General features: G+C 48.6%; 1 pseudogene across 1 annotated transcript in view; it reads left to right on the forward strand.

Annotated features, from left to right (window-relative positions):
- The first annotated feature begins 10509 nt into the window (after positions 1-10509).
- LOC309971416 (essential MCU regulator, mitochondrial-like) overlaps positions 10510-18664 on the forward strand; it is a 107872-nt pseudogene continuing 99717 nt past the window's right edge. The window contains exon 1 of the transcript XR_014327207.1: positions 10510-10552. The product of XR_014327207.1 is annotated as an essential MCU regulator, mitochondrial-like (transcript). The remainder of the gene's footprint in view (positions 10553-18664) is intronic.

The raw sequence follows: 18664 nt of genomic DNA on the forward strand, positions 1-18664 counted from the left end.
GTGGGCTACGGGCCGCTCGCGCCGCCTCCCCGCCGCCGGCGCGGGCCGGACGGAAGGGACACGCTGAACCTGCCCGCCGGCCTGCCTCGGGGTGGGGCCGCTTCGCCGCCTTTTATCGCGCCCCGCTCCTCCCCGCCCCCGGCTTCGTCGCCTCGGCCCTGCCCCCTGCCCTACCCCGCCCCGGCCACCTCGCCCGTGCCCCGGACCGAGGCGGAGCGGAGGCGGACGCGCGGGGGGGCGGGCGGGCAGTGAGCGCGCTCTGCTCCGGCCCGCGCGGCTCCCGCGCCCCACGCGCTGCGCCAGCCTCGCCAGCTGCGGGGCGGCTTTCATTCTGGGAGTGGGCGGGCGAGGCACCGCCTCGGGCCGCTGCGCTAATTGGCTGCCGACCTGAGCCCCCTGCGCCACGGGCGCCGCTCCGGACTCTGATTGGTGAATCGGGGGAGGGGGCGTGCCCTACCGCGCAGCTGGTAGGGGAGGGGAAAGTAGGGGAGAGGAGTACGGGAGGGGCGGCTGCTGGGGCCCGCCTGAGCCTGAGCCTTATTCTCTGGGTTTGGAACCGATGACCAGGCCTGGATCTCCCTCGGCCTGGTGGTGAGACCCACCTCCCAGCCTTTAGTGCCCTGGGCTAGGCTTCTGCCTTCTGAGAAACCCCTATCTCTCCTCTCTCCTCACCAGCATCGGCAAGAAAAGACGTGGGGAGGCAAGACTTGGCGCGACCTAAGGATGCAGTTTTTAAGTCAGAGCAGCCCAGCAATCAAGTAACTTCCGTTTGCACAGCGTTTTGGAGAGCTTTCAACTGGGTGAAATCCTCGCACAAACCTCAGAGAGGTTCAGAGAGGTTTTGGTTCTTGCCTAGTAAGTAGTGGAAGGACGCAGGACTTTTCCACAGCACGACGCACCTCCCAACAGGTGTTCCGAGACTAGGTGGCCATTAGCTGGTGACAGGTGGGGATGCGGGCTGGGCCAGATAATCTTCCGACCTTAGGACAGTGATTGGTGTGTGTGTGTGTGTGTGTGTGTGTGTGTATGTGTGTGTGTGTGTAGCTCCCCACGCTCCCTGCCCCACCCCCAACCCCGGGGCGGGGGGCTGTATTAAAATCTTAGGTGTATGTGCAATTTGAATAACAGCATATTCAGCGTCACAGTTGAATACTTTGAAATGAATAAAATTTTTTTCTAAAAACTTGGAAAATAAATCAGAAGACTTGATTAGGTGGCCGCAAGGTTGTTATGTCCTTCCCAGGAGAAGCGGCAATACATTTTTTAAAAAGATGGAAAGTAGGAAAGGTATTAGCTACTGGGAGGATTCTTGTAGGGTACTGTGGGACAGGGAAAACACCTCCTCTGGTGGCTGAGCTGGCAGGCAGAGTTGGCTTCATGGGGCAGGGCAGGGTTTTCCTTCCTCTCTCTGGAGGAGCTGTGGCTATTGAAACAAGGACTGGGAGGCTGGTGTTGCAGCCGTCATTAGCGGTCATTAGGCTATGCTGATGGGTCTGGCTGTGCCCAGCAGGTTTAGAATAGCCCGGGAGGGGATGTCCAGAACCTAGCGCTGGCACAGGTTAACATTAGAATGAATGAGTGAGTCAGAATGTTAGCAGTGGAAGGGATCTTTGGGATTATTCACTCCGATCTTACTTTACAGATGAAGAAAATGAGACCCAGAGAAGAGAAGGGCTCCTTTAAGGTCACGCGGTGAATTTGTCACAGCCAGAACTAGGACTCAGGCCTCTTCATGACTGGCATGGTGGCCTTCCCACTCTATCATGGAACCTGGAGGTATTTCAGACTGAGTCTGTGCATGCATCAGCAGAAATCTAGTGTAGCACACGGGGAAAACTGGAAGAAGAGAAGCGAGATGGGGCCTTGTGCCTTTGGCATGGGCCCCTGCCCTCGGGAGCAATCCAGAGGCCATGTAGCAGGCATGGGGAAGGCCTTGAGGCGGTAACGTGTTGCCTGTTCTGGCCACCTGTCTGCATGTGGGGTGGAAGAAATGTTTTTCAGTCTCTTCCTCACCTACTACTCCCTAACAGTTAAGTCCCCAACCAGGCAGTGATATTCTGTACTTGCCAACCCAGTTCCTTTTCCAAGTTTGTGTTGGCACTCAAGTTAAAAAGCTATTCCTTTATTTCCTCCCGTCTCCCACCAAAAATAAATAAAAGGGCCCAGATGGCGTGGGGCTCCTGCAGAAGTGTGGCGGGTTTGCTGACACTGAACTCCGAGCTCTTACCACGAGAACGCTGGCCCCCAGAGTGGTATGAAGGATATTATTCTATAAATGGAAAATTCCTGCAGCCTGCATACTTTCAAGGTATGCAGGCTTTTCAAGTTCTGAAGACTGGAGCTACCATTCTGAGAAAAACTTCTGCAAGGAAAGTTTAAAACCGCCAGCTGCTGGGCCCAGTCTCCCTTGGTCAGGCCAAAGAGAGGATGGCAAATAAGCGAGGCCTTCTTTCCTCCCTCACATGACTTTTTAGCCCTTGTGGTTTTGCAAGGGGAATAAACACTTTTAAGTGAACATGAATGGAAACAAATGCCTTGATTCGGAGCTACAGCCTGGGTGGGTGGGTTGTGGGGATTGTCAGATAGATGCCCTGGAGAGAAGTGAAAGGTTGCTCATGTGTCCTGGGGCCTGGCTCTGTGCTCTATTCCCTAGGCTGCTCACCTTGTCTGCTGCCTTGCCCACAGTAGGTATTTTGCCCTGAAAGAATGTCTGGAAGTGGAGGCCAAGTTCATAAAGGCTTTTTTTTTTTTGGCGGGTGACACCCTGGGCCTCAGTACACCGTCAGTGACCGCAGAAAGCCTGGAGTGGCTGCCTGGTCCAGCTCTAGGGTAAATCAGGAGTTACTTTTGTCAACAAGCACAGGCCTCAGATGAGCTCTCCAGCTCCCTTTGAGGCAGTGGAACTAACTTCTAAGATGTTCTTAGATGCTCCGATAGATGAAGTCTGACTGCCTTTTTGTTCCCTTTCCAGAAGTCTGGAATGAAACAGAAGGAGTCAGAGTGTGACAGTGTCTTCGAGGGATACCTTCAGATTGACGGAGGCAGGAAGACAGATCAGGCGGGCCTCATCTCAGAGGTTAGACAGCATCGCTCAGTTTCTTCTGGAAGGGGGCCTGTGTGGCACAAGTCGGGCAGGGCAGCGGTGGGTAGTGGGGAGGGACGCTTGGGCTCTGAGTTTCCACCTCTCCACGTGGCCCCCAGCCGCAATCCTGGGCCATTTCCTTTGCTGGCAGCAGAACTGAACCATGAGAGGCAACACACAGACCTCAGGCGTCTTGAGGCTCTTCAGAAACATGAGGTCAGCCCTAGGGAATGAGGCAGCTTGGCGGGTGTCCAGGCAGCTACAGAGATGCTGTTTGTCAGGCTCTGGGTTCCCGCTGACCCGCCTGCCAAGCTCTCGCGAGGGACAGGAAGTGCTTTGGCTCCCCCCGCCCTGGGGCCTGGGTATATCAGGGGCTCACTTCTGCAACGGTGTCGACTTTGTGCATGTCATGCCTCTGGCCAAGCTCAGAGGGTCCCGGGGACGGGGCTTCTGCCCTTTGGGGCTTAGAGGCGGCTGTAGTGGGTTGAGAAGCCACGTGGTGAAGTGGCGGGAGCTTGCTGGGCCAGGGGCTGGGTTTTTATCTTGGTCCTTCTGCAAAGTCGCCTGTGGCCTTGGACGTGGGACTTTACCACTCTGGGCTCCAGCTCCTCCCTCGATCAGCGAGGGGGCTAATCGTGTAAAGTGACAGCCACTTTCTCCTTCTTGCTTTCTTAATTTTGTACTGGAACAGTCTCTCCCTCGCCCTGTGTGGATGAGCTGTGATGGGTGTGAGCCAGCAGAAACAGCCTATTTTCCCTGATTTTACTAGGAGAGGGCTGGTGACCCAGGTCCGGTCCCTGAAATATAAGGGGATGTCTGTTAGGTGGGCTCTGCGAGGGAGTTTGCTCCCTTCTTTAAAAAGAAAAGAAAAAAAAGAAAAGATCAGGAACCTCACCTTCTTCTGGTCACTGACAGGTTGTGGAGCTGAGGCAACCCAGAGGTGACGAAAGTCTTGAGGGAGAAAAAGCTGGCGCACTGGTGATGGCCGCCTGGAAAAGCTATATTAAAAACAAAACAAAAATGGAGCCTTGGTGACACTTCTGTTGAAGTCTTGTGATTTGTTACACAAGATAATTAAACATCTTTGTTGTTTCAGCCACTACAAGTCAGGTATTCTTTTACTTGCAGCTGAATTCACTCTAATGGAGACGTAGTAACATGAAAAAAATGCATTTGGGAATTCTATCAAAAAGGCGGGATACAACATTCTGGCCAGATGGAGGTGACAACCATGTCAGAATTGTGTGTGTGTATAAACGGGGGCAGGAAGAAAATCCAGAGAACTGAGAACAGGGGCTTTGTGGTGGCTCTTCTCTTACCCACCCTGCCTTGCGCTGAAGTCTCCCAGCTGATATTAGTAATGGTAACACCACGACCATCAGACCAGGTGCTTTATAGCATCGTCTTGGTACCACCTACACGACTGCTGCACGCGGCAGGTGCTGTGATTGTCCTCGTGTTATCCATGAGGGGAGGCTGCAGAGCTCACATTTAAACCTGTGTCCCTCTCCAAAGCTGGGCTGTGCCTACTTGGGTGCAGCCGGTCATCCTCTGGCCATGGGGCTTCTGGGGCTCGCCTGGCGGGGGACGGCTAGGAGCACAGGCAGGGGGGGCAGGAGGAGACGGTATAAGGAGCCGCCTGGGGCCAAAGTGGGCCCATCCAGCGTGTCAGAGATTGTTCCCAGAGAAAACCAATTCCACTCAGAAGCGGTGTGGATTTTCTATCTATTTATCTAATGGGTACTTTGGTATAACGAGTAATCGTTTCTCTTTGTAACACACCCGCCCTCCTTCTAGCCGTGTGGTTTGCTTTTAGACATACGTATCATCCCAATTTTGTTTAAAGCAAGATATGCCTGGAAGCTGACAGCCCGAAGGGCAGATGTCCCTGGGCTGATGGTGCTGATAATAATAGAAATAACAGCTCGCACGTCCAGAGCCTTTACAGGCACCAGCATGAGCTCATAGTTTCTTAAATCCTTCCGGCAGTGCTACAATCATACCCTTTTCACAGAAAGGAAAATGAGGTTTTCGGAGGCTAAAAAAGTGTACTCAGCATCTCCCCGGTAGGTAGTGGGTGGGCTTTCTCCAAGACCTGTGCTGGGAGCTATCATATTTCCTCAGCCAGCTCCTGGCCCATAGACATTCAGTTAGAATTCACTACTTCCTGTCTCCCTACATCCTCACCTTCTTTCTGACTGGGACTATCAGGCTCATCCTCAACCCCTGCTGTCTGCAAGGGGAAGGGAGTAAAAGCTGGGGCCCCTAGTGGAGGAGTTAGACATGAAACGGTAAACTATGAGGTCAAGGTTGTTTTCCAGTGGGCCTGAGGGCTGAGGTGGAGGAAGATGAGGTCAGCGAAGGGGATGAGACCAGCCCTTAGCAGGGCTGCTGTGTATGGTTCTGCAGGTTGTGCACTGTGCAAGGGCTTTGCATCTAAGGGGGTGCCTTGTACTTCATAGACGTGCTAATACATGTATGAGTGAATCTCTGATAGTTTTCTGGCAAATCGGGAGTAAAGTGTCTTTTTCTAATAGAATGGTATATTATGACAATATTCTGACAGATGGAAAAAGATGTCTTGTGGAAGAAGTACCTTTTCCTAATTTGCCCAAAGCTTTGACTCTGGCCAGAAGAGTGAAATGCTAAGATTTTTTTTTTTCTTAACATCTTTATTGGAGTATAATTGCCTTACAATGTTGTGTTAGTTTCTGCTGTATAATAAGATTCTTGAAAGCAGGCCTTCAGTTTGCCATTAACTACATGCCCATGGGTCTTTCTGAAGCTTCAAGTGAAAGGGTCTTTCTAATTGAGCTGATCAGGCGGGTGCTGGGCACAGTTCTGCCCTAGTAGTTACTAGTGGACCAGGGGCTCCACTGGGATTAACATTTTTAAGATCGCTCAAGTCATTTTAGACATCTTCTCTCGGTCTTACCTGACTTTCCCAGCTGTCCCGAGTTCCCTAGGGTTTCTTGTGCCCTGACAGTGCCCGTCCATGATGGTAAGTGGGCAGTTGTGCCTGTCCTGGGGCTTCTATGGCTTAGGCACCAGAAGGCAGGGTGGTGGCCCAGGCTGGTACAGATGGAGTAGGCTTAAGCAAGTCATTGCCCTTCTCTGGGCCTCAGTTTTCTCTCATGTCAAATAATTAGGTGGCCTAAGTGATTTCTTGGCCCTTTCCAGCTCTCAGGTTTATTTGTTCACCATCAGGGCTTTGGGCTGAGTGTGAATAAGACGTGCCTACTTCTGAGCTCATGGAGCTTATACTCTGATGGGGGTGGACAGACAAGCAAACAGATGATGATACTTTGGTGGGAGACATATTAGTTTCCTTTTGCTGCTGCAACAAATCATCACCAACATAGTGGCTCAAAACAGTACAAACTTATCTTACCGTTCTGGAGGTCAGAAGCCTGAACTGGGTCTCACTGGGCTAAAATCAAGGTGTCAGCAGGACTGTGTTCTTTTCTAGAGGCTCTAGGGGAGAATCTGTTTTCTTGCCTTTTCCAGTTTCTCGAGCCCGCCTGCATTCCTTTGGCTGTGGCCCCCTTCCTTCTTCAAAGGAGTTTTTCTTCTGCTTCCCTCTTCTGCTTTTCAGAATGCTCGTGATCACATTGGGCCCACCTGGATAATCCAGGGTACTCTCCCTATTTTAATGCTCTCTAATTAGCAATCCTAATTCCACCTGGAACCTTAATTCCTTTCTGCCATGGAAAGTAACATAGTCTTCCGGGTCCGGGAATTAGGATGTGGGCATCTTTTGGGGCCATTATTCTGCTTCCCACAGGAAGAGTACAGAGGACTGTGGGACCCCTTGGCAAGGGGCATCCAACCAATACACAGGGGACCCATGTGTCATGGGTCCCTAAACCTTTGAATATCCAGAGGTCAGCTGGGCTGGTGAATTGAGGTTTCCTTTGCCAGTTGGGACCTGACCCTGTAGGGTGAGGAAGCCCTACGCAGTGTATGTGTGTGTCCCTCAGGCAGATAGAAGGTAATTGCCTAGGGTCTGAGTTGCAAGAAGGGATGGTGAGCAAAGGAAGTAGTATATGTGTGGGGTACTCTAAAACATAATAATGATGGCGATGATGTTATTTAATTTGTGGTTAAAACAAACAAACAGCCAAGTACAACAAAAATACCAAGCAACAACAGCGTGTGCATCTTTTAAATTTAGTGTATCTGAGATCCTATGTATTTTCTGCAATTTGCTTTTTTTAATATAAATTTATTTATTTATTTATTTTTGGCTGTGTTGGGTCTTCATTGCTGCGCACGGGCTTTCTCTAGTTGCGGCTAGCGGGGGCTACTCTTCATTGCAGTGCCCGAGATTCTTATTGTGGTGGCTTCCTTTGTTGCGGAGCATGGGCTCTAGGCGCGTCGGCTTCAGTAGTTGTGGCTCGTGGGCTCTAGAGCGCAGGCTCAGTAGCTGTGGCGCATGGGCTTAGTTGCTCTGTGGCATGTGGGATCTTCCCAGACCAGGGCTCGAACCCATGTTCCCTGCACTGGCAGGCGGATTCTTAACCACTGCACCACCAGGGAAGCCCTGCAATTTGCTTTTTTCATTTAATACGTCTTAGGAGCTTTCCAGTTCAGTATATATAGCACCACCTCATTCTTTCTTTCTTTCTTTTTTTTTTTTTCACCTCATTCCTTTTAGCTGCTCTAAAGATGAACCATGGTTTATTTAAGGGATGGTGTCAAACTCCCTGCCCTCCTCCCTGTGTCTGGCAGGTGAACACATATCTCTTGCTGAATCACTGATTGGGGAAAGTGCTCCCCAAGCTGGAGGAGCCTGTTGATGTTTTAGTTTTCATCAACTATGCAAATCTTTGAGTCTCTTTGGTTTGAATGCGTCAGAGTCTTGTCTGGAAATCTACCCAAGATTATTGTTAGTGTGTTGGGCCAGGGGATCAGCTGCCCTCTGGAAACGCTCCCTCAGGGCCTGTCTGCACGTGCTGCCTCCAGAAGGCGGTCACAAGCTCTTGAAGATTCATCTGGGCCTGGGTTGGAAGCTGATGGGAACTTGAGTCCCTGAATCTGAAAGCAGGACCGGGGGTCTCCTGAGACTGGCCACAGCCAACACGTAAGGGACCCCAGGGGATTGATTCCTGGCTCCTTTTCTGGTCCTGCTCAGACTGTCTCCATGATGGTGGTTGCATGCTGATGGGACACTTACACTCTGGCCTCAGCCTCTGCCCAGCCCTCCCTCGGCTCCAAACAAGCTGTGAATGTTCACACCTTTGCACAAGCTGTTTCTTCCGCCAGGGATACCCTTCCTTTTCCCTTTTTTTGCATTTAAGGCTCAGCTCAAATGGCCCCTCTTGGGTAAAGCTTCCCCCGCTTCCCATCGGGGACGAGTTGGTCACTCTCTTCTCTGAGTGCCCAGAAGCTCTGTACCTGCTACATCCTGGTCACAAGGTAGGACCAACCACTGCTACCTGTCTGCTCCCCTCACCTGGTGGGGGCTTCTGGAGGCAAGGACCCCCGGTGCCCATCCTAGTGTCTGGCACATCATGGGACTTTGCAAATGTCCGCTGGATGCGAGAAGCTCTGTGACAGCAGGATGAAGGCGCTGGGCACAGGCAGGTGAGCAGAGGTGAGTGCTCCATGGAAGAGCTGAGAAGCTGTGAGGTTAGGAGCCACGGGCTTTCCTCAGGGTGACTTCCTGTCATCAAATTGGTCCTTTCAGGCTGAAACAAGACACTTAGAGCATCAGAGACTTGAGTTCCACTCAGATGAAATCTTGTCTAATTTCTAAAAAAAAATACTAAAGGCAGATGGCAGTTGTGTCCGTGATATTGATTTTACCTGTATCTGAAAAACAAAGCACCTTGGAGCACCTTGCATGTTGGAAGTCACGTCATCTGAGCATAGTGATGGTCACTTTTCTAGGGGTCTGACCCCCACAAACCTCAGCCATCCAGGATGAGGCTGAGAAGTGGGAAGTGAGTGGAAGGGCTTGGGTGATTATCTCAGAGAGTTCTACGAAAGCATTTTTGCTGCGCAGAAAAGAGTCAGCTGCTCTCTGGGAACCTGTTAACTCTTACTTTACATACATTTGTAACAGGCTCCTTTATCTGGTTTCTCAGCTCAGACTGTAAGGTGGTGGTGATGGGGTGGGCGATACCTGTTGAAAGCAATGAAAAGCAGTAGCTGAAAACCAGACGTGAGAGAGGGGACCAGTGAACTGTCAAACGGCTGATGTGTGGGACTTCCCTGGTGGCGCAGTGGTTAAGAATTCGCCTGCCAATGCAGGGGACATGTGTTCGAGCCCTGGTGCGGGAAGATCCCACATGCCGCGGAGCAACTAAGCCCGTGCGCCACAACTGCTGAGCCTGCACTCTGGAGCCTGAGAGCCACAACTACTGAGCCCACGTGCCACAACTACTGAAGGCTGCACACCTAGAGCCCATGCTCCGCAACAAGGGAGGCCACTGCAATGAGAAGCCCGCGCACCACAACGAAGAGTAGCCCCCGCTCACCACAACTAGAGAAAGCCTGCATGCAGCTACGAAGACCCAACGCAGCCAAAAATAAATAAATAAGTAAATAAATTTATTAAAAAAAAAAACTTATTAAAAAAAAGCTGATGTGGCCACAATTAGAACAGAGCCACCTTGTGCTGGACCATCTAGCACCTGGACAAATAGCCCAACTTGCATCCAGTCACCTCTATAGATATTACCGTATGATGGCAGGATGTAATTATTTGGTAATGTTAATTCTGAATTATTAGAAAAATATTAAATTCCAATTACTGTTTAAGAAGGCAGGAAACATATAGTACAGTTTAGAAAATGATTAGCACCTAGTTTGATGTTTGTAGTATCTGTCATGTAGACACATATATTATATGATTTGTCCCCTCTCTCAGAGCCACCAGGTAAATAATAACTGGTTAATGTGTCGAGCTATGAACTCTACCCTGTTACCTCATTTACTCTCCAACAACCCGGGGTGGGGGTAAGTATTATGGGTAATCCCATTTTATAGATGTGGACAGTGAGACTCAGAGAGGGAATGCAATGCATCCAGTGTCACACAGCCAGCAAAAGCTAGAAGGGACTTTGATCCCAGGTTAATAGACTCCAAAGCCGGCGCTCTTAACCCTTAGGCCCTGACTCTGCTGTGATTTTCCTCTCTTGCCTCAGCAGACTGCAGCCCTGCTGGGTGTGTCTCCTGCTGTCCTTTAATCGCTCCACTTGCCCTGGCTCCCAGGGAAAGGTTCAGGGTGATGGAGTTGCTTCCCAGGAGGCTGGATGCATCGTCAGGGCCCCTGGTGTCCACTGCTATGACATTTGCTAATGAATAGCTCCCTTCCTGGAGCCAAAGGAAATTCACTGTCTGGCCACAGGAAAAGCACACCGTGTGTCCCCTGACAGCACAAAGATGAATGTTGACTGTCTGGACACACTCGGGGTGTACCCATGGCCTTTGGCTTCACCGACCACACCCGTTTCTGGGCCAGAGGTAAGGTCTAGGGCCATCCCTCTGCCAAGTGACGGGGCTTGGCTGGAGGGTGGGAGGGAGGCAGGGTCCAGGGTCCTGGGCAGGAAGCCACAGCAGCTGCCCTGCGGGCTGCTGCGAGGTTATGTGAGCCCCAGAATCTCCTGGGGGAGGCCAAGGTAGGATGGCATCACCTCCCCCTAGCTGCTGCCTGCAACCGGAGGCCAGAGCTCCCTGCCCACCCCCATGTTGAACACAAGTGTCACCTTCAGAAGGGAACTCACCACGCAGCAGCGTCACCTGCTGGGAAGGGTCCTACGTGAGCCGGATCGGGGCGGCTTTCTGACCCACCAGCAGCTCGCAAGTGGTTTCCTTCCTCTGGACCTCAGATTCCTCCCCATTAAATAAGAAGACAGGCAGAGGCATGGAACATTGTTCATACCTGTCACTGTTAAACAGGGTCTCAAAACTGTACAAACTCCCCCCCGTTATCTTGTTAAATGAGACATTTGGTAGGTATATCTTCCCTTATATATTTTGTGTGAAAAATATAGAAATATGTAAGAAAATATGTGTACAAGTATATATATATATATATATATATATATATATATATGATTGCTAAGAGTGATCATCTGGGAATTCCCTGGCCACTCAGTGGTTAGGATTCCACGCTCTCACTGCCAAGGGCACGGGTTCAAGCCCTGGTCAGGGAACTAAGATTCCACAAGCTGCATGTTGCCAAAAAAAAAAAAAGAGTTGCCACCTCCAGGCAGTGGAATTAAGGGTGCATAGTTCTATACTTATTTTTTTTAATACAAAAAATTCAAACCCAGGATGTTAGATTCCAAATTCTGTGCTCCTGGTTCATTGATGCTGCTGCCTCTGCTATTAAAGCCCAACAGTGGCTGTCTTCCTTGTCCCTGGAGGCTACAGCCAGCTCATTGCAGGGACCAGGTCCACCTGCCAGAAAGGTCTTGGTAGCCACACCTGCCCATTCTACCTCCTTTTGCCCCTCTGGGTTCCCTGTGTTGCACACCTGAGCATGCTTTCATCTGGGATTTGGTGGTGCCAAAGTCTGTTTTCAAAACAGCGCAAGTAGAAGTCTGGGTCCTATATGTTTCTTCACCTCTTACTACTGCACCCATTGCTCCCACCCCTAGATTCAAACATCATGATGGTCCTGGAGAGGTGGGAATTAGAGTGAGATAGGTGAGTGGAGTTCTGAGGGGTCTTCTCTGCTTTCCTGTCTTAGCCAGGGCAGCTGTAACAGGATACCATAGACTGGGTGGGTTATAAACAATAAAATTTATTTCTCATGGTTCTGGAGCCTGGAAGTCCAAGATCAAGGTGCCAGCAGATTTGCTGTCTGGTGGGGGACTTCTTCCTGGTTCTTAGATGGCTGTCTTCTCACTGTGTCCTCATATAGCCTCTTTTATAAGGGCACTAATCCTGTTCACAAGGGCTGCACCCTCATCACCTCCCAAAGGCCCTACCTCCATATACCTCACGTTGGGGATTAGGTTTCAACATATGAATCTGGGGGAGGTGGGGAACAAACATTCAGTTTATAGCCCTCTCCCTCTCAGCCATTGTCTAGGGTCACTGCTGTCCCATACCTGTTCCCTCTGCCCTTCACTCTCCCCTAGTAAATCTCGCCTAGCCATCAGAGCCAGCTCATATGCTGCTCTTCAGTGAAGCCTTTGGCAGTAGATCAGGGAAGTGAGTGCCATCTGCCCAACATGCTTTCCCACACTCCACCTTTGGGTTCCTCTGAGGAACTCCCTTAGGCCATGTGGGCCTGGTAGGGCTGTCAATCACAGCTCTGCCCCTGCCACAGGGGTCAGCATATGACACAGGCTGGCCAATCAGAGGATCCAACCCCCTGGCCATAGAGATTGGTTCAGTGGTGGGCATGTGACCAAAACAGGACCAAGCGGACTCGTCCCTGAGATTGATGTGAGCATGTTGCAGGAGAGAAGTGCTGTTTTCATTGACAGTGTTTACTTGGGATGCTGTGAGTCTGCAGTTGCTGGTGGCTATCTTGTCTGCATAGGAAGAGCACCTCTGTGCAGAAGAAAGCCATATACAGACAGAGCCCAGATGACATAATTGCTTCAGCCTCTGGATCCAGCTGTACCTGAAGCTGATACTCCTAAACTTCCCAGTGAGCCAGTAAATCTCCTTTTTGTTCAAGCTGGTTTGATATGGGGCTCTGCTCCTTGACTCTGAAGGAGACCTGATCAGTACAACTCCCTGACACCCCGTCCCGCCATGCACCTCCTTGAAGTTAGTCACTCTTATTTGTACTTCTGTGCTACATTGTCACTGCTTGCTACTGTCCTGCTCCTCAGCAGGGCCTCCCTGCTCCTCTTCCAGCCCACAGCTCTGAGACCATAGGTTGTGGTCAGTGAAGGGGGATTGAGTGAACCAGGGAGGGATGAGTGCAGGTACCACCTTGAGACCCCTTCTGCTGCTACTAATGCTTCTACTCAGGGACAGGCTGGCTGGGTCTGAACTTACCTCACAAGGAGACTTTTAAAGAAAACAAAGAGATCTAGCCCTAGCTGCCAACATTCCTACTTCTGGAGTGAGGCTGGGCTTGGGCAGTTCCTTGAAGATTCGGTTCAGGCCAAGAGAACACTCAGAGCTGTTGCTCAGGGGATGAGAGAGTCTGAAGCCATAGCACCGGCACCTGCCAGGGGCAGAGCTGGCGTTAGGATTCGTCTCAGCCCCTTGGAGGGCGGCCAGGAGCTGGCCAGAAGGTCAGAGGCAGGGTCCCTTGAGGGAGTGGGGGCCACGGTCCAGACAGGGGTCCACTTGAAATGGCTGGAAAGCTGACTTCCTGCCAGGAATCTTAACCACGCACGGCTTCAACTCCCAGGGAAAAGTTCCGATTTAGTTAGTGTCCCAGTGCCATGCCCCGGGACATGGGCATGGTTTCCATTGTGCCTGTGAGAATAAAACTGATGATGGGCTTTTTAGAAAATGGAGTTTAATAATCAACATGTTTCCAGGCCTGCAGCTTGTAGAAAGCCTGGCGGGCGGTTGAAGAAATGTTTTCTTTTAATAAATTAGAAAGTGTTTTACTTTTCCTTCAGCTTATTTCTCCTAATAAATTCAGTTGTGCTGTGGTGGGGCAGGATTCTTTTAAATAATTCTTCCCTGAAACGTAACATCTGCTGGTCTCAGATTGCCAGAGAGGATCCTTGATAAGTTTGAAATTGATGAAGATAGAATATTCATTTTACAATTGGCCCATATTTTATTTTGATTTGTGGAAGTTGCCTTCTTCTCCTTACTTACGTTGGCTCTCAAGTACATACCATGATTGTGGCTTAGGTATTCAGCAAGTCCACAGTTGGTTGTTTTAGTAGAAGCATGGACAACAGGGAAGGCGAAGCCATATTTATTTAAATTAAAAAATTTTATATTCCAGTATAGTTGATTGACAGTGTTGTCTTAACTTTTGCTGTACAGCAAAGTGACTCAGTTGTACATGTATGTTCATTCTGTTTCATATTCTTTTCCATTATGGTTTATCACAGCGTTGTTGAATACAGTTCCCTGTGCTATACAGTAGGATCTTGTTATTTATCCATCCTATATATACACTAGTTTGCATCTGCTAATCCCACACTCCCAGTCCATCCCTCCCCAACCCCTCCTCCCCCTTGGCACCACAGGTCTATTCTCTGTGTCTGTAGTCTGTTTCTGTTTCATAGATATGTTCATTTGTGTCACATTTTAGATTCCACCATAATCACGTGGTATTTGTTTTTCTCTTTCTGACTTACTTCACTTTGTATGATAATCTCTAGGTCCAGCCATGTTGCTGCAAATGGCATTATTTCATTCTTTTTTATGGCTGAGTAATATTCCATTGTATGTATGTACCACATCTTCTTTACCCGTCACCTGTCGGTGGAGGCAAATCCGTATTTAGAGATTCAATTCTAATGAGAAACAAGTGCTGCCCCTCCTCTGATGGAAGTGATTCAATGTAATGAACTTGCCATCGGATCACTGGCTGGTCCTCTTGCGGGGTGGTGATGTGTCTGTAGCCTTGAGGAGGGGATGTCTATTGCTGAGCCATGGTGTCGTGGCCACTTTGGTGTAGGTTCAGAGCCAATGCCCAATAACTCCTAAAAAAAATAGATATTTCTCCTATCCAGTGCACAGGAACATGGTCACCTGCTATGTTGGAGGAGCAGAGTTCTTTCTCAAGAGACTGCAGCAGATCGTGTTTTCCAAACATGGCTGTGTTGAATATGGTCCATCTCACATGCTCTTTTTATGGTATGATGTTGAGACTTCTCCACTGAGTGGTAGGGTCTGTGCTCTCTTCCCTTGAATATGGTCTGGTCTTAGTTCTAAAACACAGAACATGGCTGTGATCGTTCATATTACGTGTCAGTTTGACTGGGCTAAGGGGTGCCTAGACAGCTGGTTAAACATTATTTCTGGGTGTGTCTGTGAGGCTGTCTCTGGAAGAGATTAGCATTTGAATTGGTGACCTGAGCAAAGCAGATGGCCCTCCCCAGTGTAGGTGGGTATCATCCGGTCTGTTGAGGGCCTGAACAGAACAAAAAGGCTGAGGAAGGGTGAATTCATTCTGCTTGAGCTGAGATGTCCATCTTCTCCTGCCCTCAGACAACAGTGTTCCTGGTTCTTGGACTTTCAGACTCATATCTGGACTTACACCGTGAGCTCCCCCCTCCTAACCCCCCACCCCAGCCCTGATTCTCAGGCCTTTGGACTGAGGCTGAATTATACCACCAGCTTCCGTGGTTCTCCAGCTTGTGGATGGCAGATTATGGGACTTCTTGGCCTCCATAACTGTGTGATACAATTCCTATAATAAATCTCCTTTTATATCTATCTATCTATATCCTGTTGGTTCTGTTTCTCTGGAGAACCCTGACTAATACAATGGCAGTAATGGTGTTACTTGGCATCTGAGCCTAGGCTATAAAAAACGATCCAGTTTCTGTCTGGTGTCCTCTCTTTCTGTCCCTCCCCCCATGTGTCTTGGGAATCCTAAGCCAACATACAAGAAGTCTGGCTACTCTGAAGCTGCCATCCTGGAGAGACCACACATGGAGGCCAAACAAAGATAGAGGTGGCTGGGGGGCTCCAGCTGTTCCAGTCTCAGGTCTGAGTCCTCTAAGCTTTAATGCCAGACGTCTGGATGAGTCTTCAGATGATTCCAGCCCCCAGCCTTTGAGTTGTCCCAGACGACACCAAGTAGAATAGAGATCAGTTGTTCTTACCGAGCCCCACACAAAATGCAGACTTATGAGCAGAATACACGACGTTGTCTTAAGCCCTGAGTTCTGGGATGGCTTGTAAGCAGCATTATTTATAGGGTCTAGGTCTGTGGACTGGCTCAACTATGGGAATGAGTTGAAGGGCTGTGACTCTTTTGTGCTCATTCAAGGGAAACCTTTGCTCGCCTGATCTAGAACATCTCTGTTTATACAAATCAAGTAAGTTGCAGGGTGCCCATCTCTTTCACCATCTCTAGGGTCACCATGATCTTTAGCCAATACCAAAGATCTCTGCTCGTCAGACCAGGAACACTTGGTTCTGTTGCTTATTACAGAAATCATGCCAACCTTGTCTCGGGCAATTAAATACCATCACTTGGCTTCTGCTTCTCTAGGATTTCATCTTCTCTACTGAACTGAGGAAACCCAGTTTGATGCCGCTATCATTCCTGGTCTGTAGAGAATATCCACTGTAGAGACCTTCAAAGATGCCGTGCAGTCCCCGCCACAATATTTCTCAAAGCCTTGGTGAGGGGAGTGTCCTCTGGATCCTCCGAGGGATCCCAGTCATCCTCCCAGGGGTGAGTGAGCAAGTCTTACACGGCAGGTCCATGCTGGTATTCCGACCTCCCGAGCCTTTGACACCTCCCTCTACAGTGTCCAAAGGAAGTTTAGGCATCTCAGCCTCCTTCAACATACACCTATCTGGGTCTAGGATTCAGTCAACCAAGCAAGTCGATGAAAAACTGAAGCCCTGTGCCTGTGACACTTTTCAGTGTAGAATCTGAATTTAAATATATGGTAGAGGACTTTCCAAGTTGAGGTATTAATGTAAAATATAGTCCCTTTGGGACACTTTGTGGAAGCAAATATAAGACTTTTAATAGACATTCTTTTATAATTCAGGGTCCATGGGCCCACTGAAGATAAACTCAGAATCCAAAATCACAAATGACCTGAAGAATCATTCTGGGGAAGAGAGAGCGTACAGGATTCGTATTTTAAGAACCTGAGAAAATGTGAGCGTGCTAAAGAAAGAAAAAAAATGAGAAAAAGCAATAAGGATAGAACAGAATATAATAAGAGAAAAAGAAGATTTGGAAAATAGCTGCATTGAACAATACAGAAGTGAAAAGAAGCCATTGAAATAAAGATACTCAGTGGATAGGTTATTATCTCAAATGCGATACAAAATGATAAAGAGAAGGAAAGAGAGGTTGGGAGATATGGAAGATAGGACGAGAAAGTCCGACATACATCTAATAGGCCTTCCAGGATGTATAATGTGGGGAGAATAAGAGAGAATATTCACAGGGACAACGGCTGAGCATTTTCTAGTATTGATGAAAGCTAAGAATCTTCATATTATGAGACTGACATGCTGCCTACTGCACTAAGGTAGGAATCCTGCCTAGGTTGGAATCTTCATGTTGAAAATGGACAGGGAGTCCTGTGAAGGTAAAACAAGGAACTCTACTCTTATATACAATGAGTAAAATTGTAGACAACCAGAACAAAGAGAAATCTTTAAAGTAACCAGACTTAATTACCTACAAAAGAATTAATTACCTACTTAAAAACCTACAAAAGATCGGGCTGACAGCAGATTTAGTAACAATAGAAACCAGAAGACAATGGAGCTTTATAATAAAGATGCCACTATAAATAATTGTCAGTCAAAAATTCTGTAGCCAACTAAGAGTGAGAGCAAAAAAAACTGAAAAAAAACAAAAAAGAGAGAGACATAATTCAGACAAAGAAAGTCTGAGACTCTTAACACTCATAGACCCTTGCTAAAAGGATGATTACAGGATGTACAGTTGTCCTGTGGTATCTGTGGAGTACTGGTTCCAGGAACCCCTCATGGATACCAAAATCTGCAGATGCTCGTATAAAATGGTGTCATGTGATGAATACAGTTGGACCTCTGTACCTGTGGGTTACATTAAGGGGTTTAAGCCCAGGAGGGAAAGGTTAGGATGTAGGAAGTAATTGTAAGACAATAAGTTGATAATTACATACGTAAGTCTAAATAAGCCTTGATTGTATAAAAACCGGTAATTAAATAGCAACCAGTTTTGGGGGTTCAGAAACAGGTGGAACAAAAGTACTAGATCACAACAACCTGAAGAAACAGTGGTGAGACTGGAGGCAAAGTGTTCTAAGGTCTTTGTGTCGTTAAGGTGGAGGATACTGATGTGGCTTAACTTGAAACCTTGTTAAGTATTCATATTAAAATATGATAGAAACTAGCTACAATAGTAAAATAACAGGTATGCCTTTGAAATCAGTAGAAAAGGAATCTAAAAAAAAAAAAAAGGTGAGGGACTTCCCTGGTGGTGCAGTAGATAAGAATCTGCCCGCCAGTGCAGGGGACACAGGTTCGATCTCTGGTCTGGGAAGATCCCACATGCCACGGAGCAACTAAGCCCGTGTACCACAAGTACTGAGCCTGCGCTCTAGAGTCCGCGAGCCACAACTACTGAGCCCGCGTGCCACAACTACTGAAGCCCGCGCATCTAGATCCCGTGTTCCGCCACAAGAGAAGCCGCCGCAAGAAGCCCGTGCACCGCGAGGAAAAGCAGCCCCCACTCGCCGCAACTAGAGAAAAGCCCGCGTGCAGCAATGAAAACCCAACATAGCCAAAAATAAATTTAAAAAATTAAATCTTTAAGAAAATGTGATTAATCCAATAGAAAGCAGGAAAGGAGGAAAAAGAAGCAAAGAAAAAGCAGAGTAAATAGAAAACACAAAATAGGATGACAGTAGGAAATCTTGAGTATTTTAGTCACCACAACACAGGTAAACAGATTGCACTTGACATCTCAAAGAAATTCTCCAACTGGATTAAGATGTAAAACAACAG

This window comes from Leucopleurus acutus, assembly GCF_964270905.1.
Source record: "Leucopleurus acutus genome assembly, chromosome: 14".
Classification (NCBI taxonomy): Eukaryota; Metazoa; Chordata; class Mammalia; order Artiodactyla; family Delphinidae; genus Leucopleurus; species Leucopleurus acutus.